This window comes from Thamnophis elegans, chromosome 1 (genome assembly GCF_009769535.1).
Source record: "Thamnophis elegans isolate rThaEle1 chromosome 1, rThaEle1.pri, whole genome shotgun sequence".
Classification (NCBI taxonomy): Eukaryota; Metazoa; Chordata; class Lepidosauria; order Squamata; family Colubridae; genus Thamnophis; species Thamnophis elegans.
In genome coordinates this window covers 41,633,905-41,650,630 of record NC_045541.1, presented here as the reverse complement: position 1 = coordinate 41,650,630, position 16,726 = coordinate 41,633,905, and the positions used below count along the sequence as shown (strand labels likewise).

General features: G+C 39.2%; 1 protein-coding gene across 2 annotated transcripts in view; it reads right to left on the bottom strand.

The window, feature by feature from the left end:
* GTDC1 (glycosyltransferase like domain containing 1) overlaps positions 1 to 16,726 on the bottom strand; it is a 261,568-nt gene that overhangs the window by 46,283 nt on the left and 198,559 nt on the right. The window lies entirely within an intron of this gene.

Sequence of the window (16,726 nt, the reverse complement as noted above, 5' to 3'; positions counted from 1 at the left end):
ATCCTTCTTGCAAAAGCCCTCCATTTTAAACACTGCTAAAAACTTTTGAATACAATGGGATTTTTTTAAAAAAAACACATAATCTCAATATTATAAAAGTTTACGCATCCAAATGCAACTGTTTTGTTAGAAGGATAATAATGGAGACAAATGGATGGAACCACCAAAATCTGTCTTCAAGACAAGAGTACCTCTGAACCATTACATCTTTTCAGAAATGTCTGAATTGAGAAGTGGTTAGGTAACAAGCAATTAAGAGTGATACACACCATAGATAACATCCCACTGTTTTTCACAGGTCATTAATAATTTTTTATTTACTGACAGAACCGCAACTAATACTACTCATTACAGGTAGTCCTTGCTTATTGACCATGTGTTCAGCGAATGAACAAACATATAAGGGTGCTCAAAAAGGAGAGTTAAAGGTTCTGACCACTTCTGGAGAACCGGTAGTGGAAATTTTGAGTAGTTCATAGAACTGGTAAATAGCACCTCTGACTGCCCCCATCCCCATCTATTCTCTGCCTTCCGAGTCCCAACTGATCAGGAGGGAATGGGAATTTTGCAGTAACCTTTCCCTGGGGTTGGGTGGGAATGGAAATTTTACAGTATCCTTTCCCTGCCATGCCTATCAAGCCACGCCCACCAAGCCATGGCTACAGAATCGGTAGTAAAAAAATTTGAATCCCACCACTGCTTAACAACCAGTTCTCATGCATCCCTGAAGTCACATGATCACAATCTGGCTGCTTGGCAACTGGCTCATACTTAGTATGATTACATTGAACTGAGGTCACATGATCACTATTTGTCAGAGAAGGTCACAAGCCATCTTGAAAGTTGCTCGCACACTCCCACACTTGGCAGCAGCCAGCCCACAGGCTCATCACAGTCATTCAGGCCGCTGACAGACCCTCTCCCACACAGCAGCAGCCCCCTCTCCAGGCTTCCCAATGTCTCACAGGCCACTCGGATACTCTCCCCCACCCAGCAGCAGCCAACCTGGCTGCTTAACATCCTTTTAAAAAGGAAATCCCAGAAATTAAATGGGGCCTTCTGTCTTAAAGCATATGGAATGTCTTTTAAGCCTCTGCTAAACATCCACCAGGGAATATAATGTAGTTGTGTTTCTTTCCTATGACTAAATTACTTTTATTTTTCTAAAACATGTTTATTTCCCTTCTTTTCCTCCACCTGCAAATATCTAGACTGAAAACGTTCCTCCCTAGGGAATGATTTCTGAAGAAGCTTGAGATTGAAGAAAATGTATGTGAAAAAGAAGCTCTGCCATAAGATTCTTGGATTTCTGTCTTTGTCTTTGTAGTGGTTTTTTTGTTTTTTGTTTTACCAATACCTCTCCTCCCCAAAATCAACCAGCACTCTTTATTGATTTTGAGTTACAAGATTTGGGTGCAATCTTTTACCTCTTTTACCCTGGCTCTTACACCCAGTTATGCAGTACCTTACCTCATGATATTATCCAAGATATTAGTCCTCATAAATCCATTCTGTCATACTAGAATTTTCAGTTATTAGATAAGATGTTACCAATATCTCAATGAAAGCAACTAGAAAATATCTTTTCCACTGTGCAACAAGAAGTCCGCTATCTACTTGCATTGCACACATAATATTAATCACCTTGACAGTTTTTTAAGAAGCTATTTTGGAATGCCATTTCACTGAATGATATTTAGAACAAGATTTATTTCATGATAGACTTAGAAATAAGTATTATTCACTTTAATTTGGCAGTGTTTGGCAGTTGGTAGTTCTGCATACCTCTTGGTAATAGTGGAGATATTAAAATATAAAAGCATGGATGCAGAAACTCACAAAAATACCAAAGAAATATTCTTGGAAGGTATTTAACTGCAAGTGGGATTAGATGGTTGTGCTTTCGCTAGGCAACATAATCTCTGAATCTTTCATAGTCCCTGGACACAAAATAAGTCAACCATAATTTATACACACTATAATCTCTATGGTCGACAGTACAGAAATGATATAACCATCTATTTCCTGGTTACTGTGTTCTGTGGTTTCCTCATAGCTTCAACGTATCACAAGAAATTGCTTGCTTGCTTATTTATTTATTTATCAAATTTGTATAGCTGCCCATCTCATCAAAAGCGACTCTGGACAGAGCACAGTTGGATAAAACCCACAGCTATAAAAGCAATCGATATTAACAAAATATTTAAAAAATACATTAAGAAATAAAGAGTATGAAAAAACAAAAACAGAAACTCCTAGATAAAGAGAGGATTAAAAACATTCGCCTCAATAATGGGGCCATCTAAAGCAAATCTCTGGTTTCCTGGAAGACTAATGACATGACTAGTTCTTGAGGATCTTCTGAAACATCAAAAGGGATGGAGATAATCTAATTTTCGGAAGGGAATAATAATTTATGTCTCCTGACCCACCAAATGTAGATCCCTAGCTGATGCTACCCAAAGCATGCTTTCTCTACCAGGTCTAATGACGGATGAGAAAGTCCTTCAGAAAGCCTGGTTCCAGGCAATGAAGAATTTTTAAAGGCCTTGAACTGAACCCAAAAGCAAGCCTGAAACCAAGACCACCATTAGGCAGCCTGGTACCTCTAACTACATAGATGTACTCCTCTACTATCCATAGGGAGCTCTTCCCTACCTAATGGAAAAATTCTAAATAGGCTGACTGCAAAGCAAACCACCAGAGAAGATAGGATTGTCTTTATTTATGAGCATGCTTCTAAGAATCACACCAATCCTGTAAGCATTCTTAAAAAGTAGAAATGGGGAGTAGTTTAGCCCTGTTCTTTGTTTGGAAGTGTTTGCCTAAAAAAGACCTAAAAGTAGGCAGGAAGAGGAAGAAGGTATCTTTAGACAAGATATAGGATAGGGAAGTGTTTCACCTGATCCCTTTTGGGGGGGGAAGGATCACTCTAGGTCACCAGGCTCAAGATGGCAGCCATTGTTATAAATAGATCTGATCCCCCTATCAGCCATTTTGTATATGCTTTCAAAAAACAGCAAAGGTGCTGCTGACTCCCAAACGTTACTGATTGACACAGAGTTATCCAATTGAAAGTGTGAAGAAAAATATAACATCACAGATAGACTTCGACCTACGGCCACAATTGACCCTCAAATTTGCATCGCTAAGCAAGACAGTTGTTAAGTGAACTTTGTCCATATATATATATATATATATATATATATATATATATATATATATATATATATATATATATATATATATATATATATATATATATATATATATATACACACACACACACACACATACATACATACATACATACACACACACACACACACACACACATACATACATATTAGATTTTTTTACAACCTTTTTGAGCCTGTGGCCTAATGGCTAAGAAGTTTGCCTAGGATGTAATATAGCCCAGGTTCAAATCCCAGTAAGGGTATGGCTAGCTGATGAGAGCTAAATAGCTTGAAATAGATCTATACTAGTCTCCCTTTATTTATTTATCAGCACAAATAAAAACACACACACACACACACACACATGTTTTCTGAGGGTTTCGCGGGTGTTAGTATGTAGGTCTCTAGTTGTTCGGGTTTTCTCCCGTGTAGAATTGGAGATGTCTTGGCGACGTTTCGACGAAGTCACATTCGTCATCTTCAGGCTGCTGCTGACTACTTCAGGTTTGGTGTTTCCAGGAGTAGTGTGGGATCTTGGCTGTTTGTTCCTTATAACTGCTGGTAGGGGATTAAATTTTAACTGCCAGTAGGGGATTAAGTTTTAACTGCCAGTAGGGGATTAAAACTGATTGAATGGGGGCTTGAGTGTGTCTTGATTAGGTGGAAGTGTGTCCACACTCACAATAGCCACACAGAATACTACCAAAAAACATCCACAAAGAAAACAACCAAAAACACAAACTGATGAGGAGGCACGACCCAGAACCAGAAGCCAGACTGCTAAAGCACAATCAGCCTCTTCAAAACCCCTCCTACCCTCACAGGAAACACAACCCCCCAAACAATCAGAACAGAACACCCCTCCACCAATAATGACACACTTCCACCTAATCAAGACACACCCAAGCCCCCATTCAATCAGTTTTAATCCCCTACTGGCAGTTAAAACTTAATCCGCTACTGGCAGTTAAAATTTAATCCCCTACCAGCAGTTATAAGGAACAAACAGCCAAGATCCCACACTACTCCTGGAAACACCAAACCTGAAGTAGTCAGCAGCAGCCTGAAGATGACGAATGTGACTTCGTCGAAACGTCGCCAAGACATCTCCAATTCTACGCGGGAGAAAACCCGAACAACTAGAGACCTACATATATATATATATATATATATATATATATATATATATATATATATATATATATATATATATATATATATATATATATATATATATATATATATATATATATATATATATATATATATATAAACTTTTCTTGCCACAGTACTTAAGTGATTCATTCCAATTGTTCAGTTAGAAGCAAGGCTGTTAAGTGAATCTAGCTTCCTCATTGGCTTTGCTTGTCATAAAGTCGCAAAAGGTAATCCACATGCCCCCAGGACACTGCAACTGTCATAAATACATGTCAATTGCCAACTGTTCATAGGGATGCTGCTATGATCGTAAGTGTGAAAAACAGTTGTTAAGACACATTGCAGTTCTGAACAGTTGTTGAACGAATGGTCGTAAGTTGAGAACTGCATGTACAGATAATCACTGTATTGGTCAAATAACCTAAGGTTGGGGAAAAGTGAGTTTTGGTGGTAATACTAGTTTCATTAATTTATTTGGAACTGAATTTAAACTGTTTTGGAGATATCGACTGACATAAGGGGAAACCCAGCCGTTTTATTAAAAAATACAAACATCCAATAGAAGGGAATCTTTGGGACTCATTTACTTTGTTTGTTTGCTTGTAGACAAGCAGATAACATTAATCAGGACACAAATACAAATATACCTAGAGTTTTATCTGATTTTCAAATAAAGCTGTGTATGTCAGCTACAAAACTTGTCACAATGCCACTTCCTCCCCGATGTACATTCATTTGGAAACTGGAAAAGGCTGAAAGTTAAAGCATATCACTGGCTCCAAAACTTACGGAAAGTATCAGACTGAAAATTCACATCCTACCAATCAGCAATCTGATATCAATAGACTACCTGGAACTGGTTCAATGTTATCACAAAGCAGCTTCAAAAGAAGCAAGTGTGATTTTCATCTCTCTCTCTCTCCCCCCCCCCAGTTTCTACTGTAATGTTTGATGTTAGATTAAAACTGAGGAAAAAGACAGAAGTCATTTGTGATTCAACTGCCATTGCTAGATAACTGTGGTATCTAAACATAGTACATGGCAAGGCAAATACTGCACATGTTGTGGCCAAATAAACACGTTGAGCCTGAATGAATAGAAACATCAATCAATATGCTCTTTACAGTATTTGATCTTTTCTTAGTTTTGTTCATTTGTATCTGTATTTGGGTTTAAAATAAACTAAATATTGATATCAACATAACAGTGTATACAATTTTAAAGTACTTATAAACTAAATACCGTATTTTTCAGAATATAAGATGCACTGGAATATAAGACGCAACAAGGTTTTGAAGAGGCGAATTTTTTTTAAAAGTAGGTAGGTAGGTAGAGGGATAGAGAGGGAGAGAAAGAGAGATAAATACAGTAGGTAGGTAGGGAGAGAGAGAGAGTAGTTAGGTAGGTAGGTAGATAAAGGGGAGGGAGAGAGAGAGAGAGAAGGTAGGTAGGTAGGTAGGTAGAGGGATAGAGAGAGAAATAGAAAGAGAGAGAAATACAGTAGACAGGTAGGGAGAGAGAGAGTAGTTAGGTAGGTAGGTAGATAAAGGGGAGGGAGAGAGAGAGAGAAGGTAGGTAGGTAGGTAGGTAGGTAGGTAGGTAGAGGGATAGAGAGAGAGAAATAGAAAGAGAGAGAAATACAGTAGACAGGTAGGGAGAGAGAGAGTAGTTAGGTAGGTAGGTAGATAAAGGGATAGAGAGAGAGAAATGGAGATAAATACAGTAAGTAGGTAGGAGAGAGAGAGAGTGTAAGTAGATAGGTAGAGGGATAGAGGGAGACAAATAGAAAGAGAGAGAGAGAGAAATACAGTAAATACAGTAACTCAAAGGCTGGGTTTCTTCATAGCACTTGCTATTTTCTGTGGGTTTACTGTTTTTTCTATGAGATTTACCATTATTTGAGGAATATTTGGCTAATTCGGTCTATTCCTTTTTAAATTTTTGTCAAACTTCGGAGATATTGATTCACTGAGTGGGGGAGGCCTCGGACTCGTCACCTCCTCACGCGGCATTGGTTTGCACTCGGCTGGATCCGGCAGTTTAAAAATACAGTTCCACAGCAGACGAGGTAAGGGATGGCTTGAAAGTAAACTTATAGCTGGCTCGCACGGCTGTCACCCCAGGCAGCGGGAAAAGCCGTGGGTCTGTTTAAAAAGTTTTTTCTGATAGCCTTTCCCCTTCTCTTGTAGTGAGCCAGCAGCCACTGAAGGAAGTGCTTTTCAGGAGTCAGCAGTCACATTGGCGGGATTCTTGCAGGGGACTCCCTGCAAGCTGCCTAAGCGCGGTATTTAATTATCGCCATGTAATCCAGCATTTTCCTCAGCCGCTCGCCATTTCTACCAGAGCGGGCGGCCGTTAATTGAAGGTGGAGGCCATTTTGAGTTAGAAGGACAAGGGTCTGAGGCGGTTCATGTTAATGAGGAGGTCGAGGCTCCAGGTTCACCCTCTTTAGCCAGTGAGGGATCAGTTACTGGGGAGGAGCCCTTGCGTGGGCTGGTAATGTCTGATGATGAGGACTCAGCAAAGCAGGACACTCCTACCTTTGCCAGACTTTTCCAACCTTCTCTATTCAAACAGTTGTTAACCAAGGCAAAATCTACAACTGCCAGCACTGCTGCTGCTGCTCTAGATTCCCGCAAGGACCTAATGCAAACTATGTTTGCTAAGACAGCCCTAGATAAAGAAGAGGTGCCAGCTCCACCTCTATTTCTAGAAGTGGTCAAGAGTCAGTAGGGCCAACCTGGCATTTTCCCAAACCCTGGGGTAAAGAACAGGAAGCTTTACAATATGGAGCAAACCTTCTCCCAGCCTCTCTAGGTAACTAAGGTTGACACCCCTGTTGCCGCTCTGTCTTCTTCAGCAGCTGTAGTTGCAGGAGATGTGGCAGACAAGTTGAAGCCTGAGAATAAGAAAGCAGAACTTATCCTTAGAAAGGGTTCTCAGGCTTCAACTTGGGCTATTAAGGCAGCAGCAGCTGCTTCCTTTTTCAATAGAACAACTCTATTGTGGCTGCAACAATTGCAGGAGTGCACACCCCCTGAGGACGCCCGCACAATGAAAGATCTTAGCAAAATCATTGCGGCAACCCAATATTCCGCTGATACCACTCTTGATTCGGTTAAATTTGCCTCTCGAGCTTTGTCTGCCTCTGTAGCCTCAAGACGACTCCTGTGGTTAAAGAACTAGCAGGTTGATAATAAGTCAAAGTTTCATGTGACATCAGCTCCATATGCAGGCGGAAAGCTCTTTGGGGAATCCTTGGATCCCATTTTGGTGGAAAACAAGGAGACAAAGAAAGTCCTCCCATCTACGGCTAAGCGCCAAGAGTCCCACCCTGCTTCATATCGCAGACAACAGTTCTACCGGCCCTCTGAACCTGAATTTCAGCAGAACAGGTATTGGGGCCCCGGGGGGACAGATTCCAGTCCAGGAATTTCTTCCAGGACAGGAAGAGAGGTCAAAGTCAGGCTAAACGGCCCTTTTGAGGGGGCAGCAGTCGTCCCTTCCACAGAGCGAAGTGAATCAAATCCCACACTTCCCATAGGTGGCCACCTGCGTCATTTTGCATCACAATGGGAACACATAACGTTGGATGCCTGGGTCCTCTCTTCTGTCCAACAGGGCCTCAGACTAGAATTCCTCTCTTCCCCCCTGAACTATTTCAGGTCCTTCCCTTCGTCCCAGAACCTGGCTAGGTGTGAGTTGGTTAAGCTCGTAATTCAACACTTAGTGGAAATTAGAGTGATAGAGCCGGTTCCACTGGAGGAACAGAGGTTGGGATTTTACTCTAACCTTTTCATAGTACCGAAGAGTTCTGGGGGGTGGAGAGCGATCCTGGATCTGAAACGTCTGAACAGATTCATTGTATACCACCAATTTAAAATTGAGTCATTGGCCTCCATATTACAGGGTGTTAGAAAAGGTGACTTTATGGCCTCCGTGGATCTCACCGAAGCATACTTACATATCCCTATCTTACCTTCCCACTGCAAATATCTTAGGTTCGCTAAGGAGGGGGTTCATTATCAGTATAGGGCATTACCCTTTGGTCTGGCCTCAGCTCCGAGGACTTTCACCAAACTCATGGCAGCTGTTGCAGCTTTCCTTGGGTCCATTCCTGTGCGATTACAACTTTACCATGCGGGACGTCCAACTCACCATCAAGACCCTCCAACGGGTCGGATTCTCAGTTAATTGTGATAAAAGTTATCTAACTCCCACGATGAGGTTGCTGCACCTGGGAGCAGTAATTTACTCCAAGGAAGGGGTGGTCTTCCTGTCTCAAGAACGTAGATCCAAATTGCAACAATTAGTTTGGGAAACCCAGGTCAGGAGGGTGGTCCCAATAGTGAATCTCTCATGTCTTTTGGGAACAATGATCTCTTGCATAGGAATAGTTCCCTGGGCGCGTTTTCATGCCAGGACATTACAGTGGGCCTTGATCCCATATCAGAGAGAAATGATGAGCAACTCACCTTTGGCCATTCCAGTGTCTCCACAGGTCTGCCTGTCGCTCCGGTGGTGGCTGCCAGTGGCACTCAACTGGGGTTCGCAGCTCAGAGAGCCACAGAGAGTAATCGTGACTACGGATGCACATTTTTTTCGGCTTCAGGAGGCAAAAAATGATGTATTCGATGTATAAGATGCACCCAGATTTTCAGCCTCTTTTTTGAGGAAAAAAAGTGCGCCTTACACTCCGAAAAATACGGTAGTTATATTTAAAGTACTTTTGGACACATGCCAGAAACTCTTCCACTTTTGTTACTAGAGTGAGAAGTGATGGGGTAAAATTGACAGGTGTGTGTGTGCGATTACCTAGTTAGATCTTATTGCTGGACTTCTGTATGCATAGAATTAGCATTTGAAACTAAGTGGGTACTCTTTCTGACAGAAGTTACAAAAATACTTTATTCTGTGATAATAATATACACAACCTGTGTTCATATTCTGTGTTTTATGATTTAATGCGTATAGTGCATTCTTCTCAACTGGAACAAATGAATACAGGTAGTCCTCAACTTAAAACCGTTTACCACATAAATCATGGCCAGGGGAAATTTTTTCTTCGACAATGATGAACTACACTCTTTATACTACCCAATTCACTGATTTAGTAGCAAAAAAAATCTGTAACAAATACAAGAAAAATATTTTACCCAGGTACCTAAATTAGATTCTTGGGAATATAAAATTTCTGGTTAAAATATTGTTCAAAAAGCCTTATGATTACCTCACAGATATAATAAAAAAATATAAGTAATCTGTCAGCTTGGTGCATTTGACTGTAAATGTTTTGTTGAAACACTACAGCAAAATAACTAATTCTTGAGTACATAATAGAAATCTCTTAACATGCTAAAAGTCACTATAAATGTCAGCCTGAACGTTTGACATTTAATATGCTAGATTTGCCATTCTTTGTAGCTTGTAGAATATGCATTCACTATACTAAAAACAGTAGCGCCAACATACCTACACACATTAATTTGCAACAGAGATATGAAGCTTACACTGTTTATGCATAAGATGTCATTATATCTTTCCTACATGTTTATTCACAATACCTCATTTCGTCTAATGAAAAATTATTTATGAGAATCAGCATTATTCATTGGCACCAACAGTCAAGTTACACGCTATTTTATTAAAAATACCACCACAAGAAGAATGGAAAGATAGCAATGCCATCGTCAAACTCCACCCTACCCCCAACCCCCAAACATTCGAAACATTGGTTATAAGGCTGCTTTAGATTAAATCAAACTGTCAAAGAAGAATCTATGTGCTGCACAGTAGTTGGAAAAGTGATTTTCATAAACAAAATATGCATGTAAGAGGTAGAAAAAATGTACATTAATTAATTTGACACAAATTGACTCAGAAAAGCTGGACCTGTTCTGAAACAAAGAAAGTGCAATTTCCCAATAATTCTTTGCTGGATAGTTCCTTGGGGGGGAAAAAACCCATTTGAAATAAATGTTCAAGTAGAGATCTTTGACAGAGTACTATTTTTTTAAAGAAAATTGTGCCTTAGAATGATTAAAAATGGCACAATTGTTTATAGAAAGTCACTCATGTGTTTCTTTCTCCACCCACATGCCATGTTGAGTTTCAAGGTGGTTAAGGCGGTTCTAACCAAAGTGAGTTGCCAAGCCACTCTGAATCCAGCCTGCACCCTTTCATTCTCATGCCATTCGGAGCCGACAGTTTGAACTACCCCCTACCTTCTTTCTATGGAAAATGGAAGATCCAATTGGCTACAGTGCCTGGCAAGGCCCTTCTCTTTCAGCAACTGATCAATCCCCCTGGGCTGATGGAATCTTACCGTCTCTACTGCTTGACAGCTGTCATTTTTCTTTTTAAAGAAAGCAGTTGTAGTTAATCCAAGGATAGTCCAGAACTTTTCTTGTTTGTCTTTTCACCAGATCTACTGTAGAAGCTCATTGCTGTATTTAACCACTACATCTCCCAATGGGTATCCTTTTGGTTTTTGTCCAGACTAGGTGAAGCATAGTCTCCTGCTTTCCCACACTACCACACAGCACACAGTAAAGCTGCCCCTGTCCAATATTTAAGTTGCAGTGAAGGTTACAAAGTTTCCGTGACAATTCCTTTGCTTCAATGAAGATGAACCATCAGTTCTTCTTTACTAGGAAGGTTCCACGAACCCCTAATAGAAATTAGAATTGAAAGAGCAATCTATTCCCTTTGCTTTAATCATTACAACATTCAAGCAGCCATGCTACAATAAATTAGAGGGAGTGGAAAAGATTTGCACGTAGGTTTTTACTTAATGAAGATGGCAACTGGGATTACTGCTGTATGTTCTTGTGGTCACATGATGTTGAGCTACATGATGACAAGAACATATGACTGCATGACTTAGAAAAAAATTGCCAGTCCCAACGTGTCTAATGTCCAGGAAAACAAAGCAAATGTGGTTATTAGTGAAGACAGAAGCGTATTCAAAAGGAAAAGGCAAGCATTTTGTAGGCTCACCCAAAGAGGGGCCAGCCTACACAAATGCGAAGGGAAGAAATAGAGGAATGATCAATCAAGGTCTGCTTTGATTGTCATCTGGACAGAGATCCAACCATTATACTCATGAGTGGAAATTTTTAAAGTTGTGTTATAACATAGGAGACATGCCACAATGGGTTGATTTATCTTCAGAGACAATTGATGATGTTTAGGTTGCTTTCCAATAAATCAGAGAATTTAAACAAAATGTTGGGTAGAGGTACCTTTCTGGAAACATAAATGATTACTTGCATAGACTGATAAAATGAAAATATATATATTGTGTGCCACATCCTTTCCTGTATTCTTTTGGCACATAGTTTGCCCAATTACAGCTAAGATTCAGGTTAATCAATCTAAAATGTCTATCTCCTATCAGATAGTATTTGATGAGAAATTCTTTCAATATTGATAACTTATTTATGAGCAAAGAAGAGTGCTAATGAAAAGAGCAAGATATGGAAGTAAAGTAAAGGTAAAACTCCAGGAAAAGGAAATGATAATCATAATATAGAAGTTTGGTTCTATTAGGGAAAAAAAAACTTTAAAAACAAAATTTATTTAAATAGGTAACTAAAAAAAGAGACAAGCACACACCCGGAAAGATAGAGTAGAAAACATCCCCAAAATATATTAAAATAGAGCCGAGGTGGTGCAGTGGTTAGGGTGCAGTACTGCAGGCCACTTCAGCTGACTGTGATCTGCAGTTCAGCGGTTCAAATCTCACCGGCTCAAGGTCGACTCAGCCTTCCATCCTTCCGAGGTGGGTGAAATGAGGACCAGACTGTGGGGGCAGTTGCTGACTCAATTTGCTAAAAAAAATTGTAACCGCTTAGAGAGGGCTGAAAGCCCTATTAAGCGGTATAGAAGTCTAATAAATAAATAAATAAATAAAATATTGCACATAAACACATGGCTCTTTCATTTTAGAATGCTTTGTCTAAGGTTTTCCTTTGGGAGGACATTCATTTTTCTGGATGTAGGATTCAAAAGCTTGGCAATTTTCATTTTATTTCTTCAGCACTCCTGCACCTCACAATCCCTACACTTTGTACGTATTCCTTGTATGCATCTCCTTTCCTTCAATGGAAAGAGAAGAAGAACACGCAGTAGTCCACCATGTAATCTGTCTGAAATCTGTTTGTGGGTGGACTTAAAAGTTCTAGAGAGAGGACACAGGGGAGGGGAGGGGAGGAGAGGGGAGGGGGGGAAGGGGAGAGAGAGAGAGAGGGAGAGAGAGAGAGAGAGAGAGAGAGATTTTTTAAACTTGCTCAATGTGGCCTGTGAAATTGAGATGCTTTGTTTTGTTCATCTGATAAGGTTTCTGAATGCAACATTCATTCGGCTCCTTTTCTGGAAAACATACAGTGAGGAAATAAGACTAGTTGAGAACTACATCTGCCTTAGAATTATGCAAAGAAGGGAGGAAAAGGGTGAAGCTACTATCAGAAATCTCCACAAACTTCACAGATAGAAGCTTCCTAGCCATGGGTTCCTTTTATTGTTATTCTTGTTGTTTTCCTAGATTCACGTCCTTCCATCAAAACCATTTTTATTTATTATAACTTACCGACTGGTTACATGACTTATGTAATACTGAACGGCAACAAAAGCTTCCATAAGCTATTTCAATTGGGGCTACTTTAAAGCTTTGATTATACTCTTTTTTTACACATGTAAATAGTGTGTGTGTGTGTGATGCATATGTGTTGAACTCAAACAGTTAGGTGAACATATTTTGATTTTATGAAATATGTGCATAGCAATGAATATGATTTTGACATTGGTAGTGACAGGTAAATAAATAAGTGCAATATAATGTTAAAATAAATGCTCTTATCTAAAACTGCAATCTGTCCTTGATAGCATGCAATCTGTAAGTAAAACCAAATATGTTGACATTAGTTTAGATGGAATGAAGTGGCACAATTATTAAGCATTACCACTAGTATAAGGCAATGTAATAAATCCTGGTTCAAGTTGAGCTAATCCTTTGTTATTTCACAGACAACACCATATCATTTTCTTGGTTAGCAACATGGCAGTGACTTTCTGCTATTATCTTTTACCTAACTACTATAAGAACCCTGTCCATTTCTTCAGGGTCACAGGGTTCGAACGTCTCCCAGATAACCATGCAAGATCAGCTCATATAACTGCCACTACTAGCCTTACATCAAGCAAGTTCAGCAATAAAGCCTATTGCCACCAATGTTCCTAAATCTTCCTTGGCAGTTGCCAGGTTTCTTGTCTACCTGAGTTTTCAAGGTAATAAAATCCTTTCAATTAACCAACAGGAAGCCATAAAATTAAGCAGCAATCTTTTGCTTCACTGTTATTTCCAAGACTAATTATGCATAATTATTTGCTTAGGAAAAAAGCAAACAAAGCAGGTATAGCAAGGAGATTTTGAGGCTGGGGGTGGCATTCAGGTAATCTGTTGCTCAGTAAGTAGACACTGTCTGGCTCTCTAGCAGATATCTAGAACCAAAAGTTGTCCTTTTCCAGGTATGATTCTGAGAGAGTTCTGTTTAGTAAGATTTATTGAGATAGACAGGATGGGATTACAAGGATTCCGTCAAATGAACTATTGCCAATTTAGAGTCAGTAGATTCCTGTGTATGTTAGGATAGAGAATGTGATCTTTGTTCCATCAGCATGCCTATGGCTTGGCAAGAAAGTAGATCTCTACACTAAAACCGAGGAAGCTTGTAGTTGCCTGTTCGCGTAACCATCTTTAGCATCTTCATCAAATGATTTGTTAGCCCAAGAAAGTTGGGGCCCATTTGGATAGGCAAGACTTACTTGCTCATAAAAATGAAGGACTCTGTTGATGCAAACCAAATTATAGAAACAATACCACACAAAGCTTATTTTGTGACGACATCTGAAACATTTCCAGAATACATCAGTTTGTGTGTACTATCTGAAAACACTGATGAACTGAGGGAGGGGGGGGGGAGAAGAATTTAAGCTTTCATCTTTCATCCTCCAGGGAAAAATGGCAGTTAAATCTGTAAATATGCATACCAATATTTGAACGTTTGCCACAACAGCTCAAAATTCAGCTTTGCAAAGCTGATTTCTTATTTTTCTTTTTAAAATACTGATTTCATTTAAAGGAGCTAAATAGAAAAAAAATAGAGCAGAACTGGAAAGGGAAGCATTTTTGGGGTGGGGTGGGGTGGGGTGGGAATGACAATTCACTTTTAAATCACCTAGATCTTCTGTCCTTTCCTGTGTCCTATTATTAAAGAGCCACCACTAAGAGCATGCAATTTGCTAGTTGAAGGAATTCCTTCTAATCAAGTTTTTTTTTTAAAAAAAAAAACCCAGTATCCCCCTTAAATGGACTCTTTCGGTAAATATACAATGCAGAAGGGAATGCTATCGTAACACTTCAATAGTTAAGTGACTTTATGAGAAAAATACTTCCAAATGTTTCCTAAACCCCTCCAAACCGCACCAAAGAACATTATCGTAATATTATGTTTCCCCACGGTCTTCAGTATTTAAGCCTGCCATTACTGAAATGATACTTGGATGAAAAACTTAAGTTTATGCCATGGGTAAGTTTTTCCTAAATGGCAGTCCGGCTCTTATAAATTAATAACTGCACTTCAATGTCAGATACTTCATTTTTTTAAATCATTTTCTGTATGAATGGATCTGACCAACCAGCACTCCGCGCATATTGACTGTGACAGGATATGTACACAAGCGGGGCTTATTTTAAATTCAAGCAAAAACCATGTGATCCCACTCAAGAGGGAGACACTGAAAACAATAGCTGTCTTCAATGATTACATATCACATTACAAATAGATATTCATATTTCTTGTAAGGCATACCCAATCCAAATAAACCCTACAGCGTCTTTCGATAACACAATCCAGCTTCTCCAGCATCAAAGGCTTCATTTTCTGTTAGATTTTTAAAAAAATACGAATCAGGGTTGTTGTAATGTTTTCTGTAAGCATAAGCTAACCATTTCAGCAATTTTGCCAGCAAGCTGCTTTTTTGGCAGATTACTGGCAGTACGTACTGGCAAAAAACTAGTGCAACTAAAGCCCAGCTTATACATTACAGGTAAATAATGATTTTAATAAATTTAGGTGAAATGTTCCATGTGGTTACATCTGTTTCTGATCATTCAATTCCCCTGTGCAGATGCAAATCCTTGTGTGTGCTTCTAGAGGAAGCACGCAGTTCACCTTAATTATTTTAACACCTCCTCAGGTATCCAGCATAGCAATGAAGCAGTGTAATGCTAAGGGTAGCTCTACTAAAGGGAACAGTAACACAAGCTAATTAAGATACAACAACAACAACAAAAACAAAGAAGGAAGAAGAGAGGTAAAATCACACTGAATCACATATTCATGTATGGATTCAGCCAGTTCAAGCCAGAATAGGAATTGTGTGAGTGACAAAATAAAAGGGGAAAGTAGCCAGAGATAATTATTTTTACTTAATTTTTTTTAAAAAATATTTTTTTTAAAAAAATAATTTAATTAAAATTAATTTAATTAATTTTACTGGTTATGGACTCACCTAGCAAGGGATATTTACAGCACTTTCTTATGCATGTCTCCGTTAAGGGAAGACCCGCTGTTTTATAGAGACTTCTTCCAAGGAAAGAACAGGATTCCACCCTAAGAGATCAAAGCAATCCTAGGGGCCATCACAAATGCTTTTGAAGTTTGCCACAGTTCCACAATAGCTTTTTCCTGAAATATGGGAAAGAGAAAGCTAAAAAAAAGGGGGGGGGGCAAATGCTCATGATTATGTAACTATTTCTCAACTGTTCTTTGGATCCAGGCTGAAGTCTCTTGTCTATAAATTTGAGCTTGAGCCAAAATCCTGATATAGAGGATTTTCAGAGCCTCTGTAATCCTTTTGGTGGCCTCATATAAAGCATTCAAGTAAAATATGAAATACAGAGGTAACCTTTTTGTGTCTTTTGCTTAGAAGGTAACCGTCATCTTTGTCTCTGCCTTTGACTTTTGACAGCAAAATCCCAGACCACTTGTTTTGGAAAAGGTTACAGAATCCATGTAATCCATGCTAAAGATGAACAAGTTGCCTCCAGAAGTTGTGAGTTGTCCAACACTGAAGATTTTTAAGAAGAGATTGGACAACCATTTGTCTGAAATCTTATAGGTTTCCTGCTTGAGCAGAAGGTTGGACTAGAAGACCTCCAAGGTCCCTTCCAACTGTGTTATTCCATTAATGTGACAAGAAGTTAGTGAAGTGAAGCAAGCATTGCAGTCTCCAGTATATAGTACTGGAGATACTGCTCAAAATATGAGCATCTCAGAGAAAACTATGCCTCTCCAGTAAATAATATATACAATTCAGAATGAATT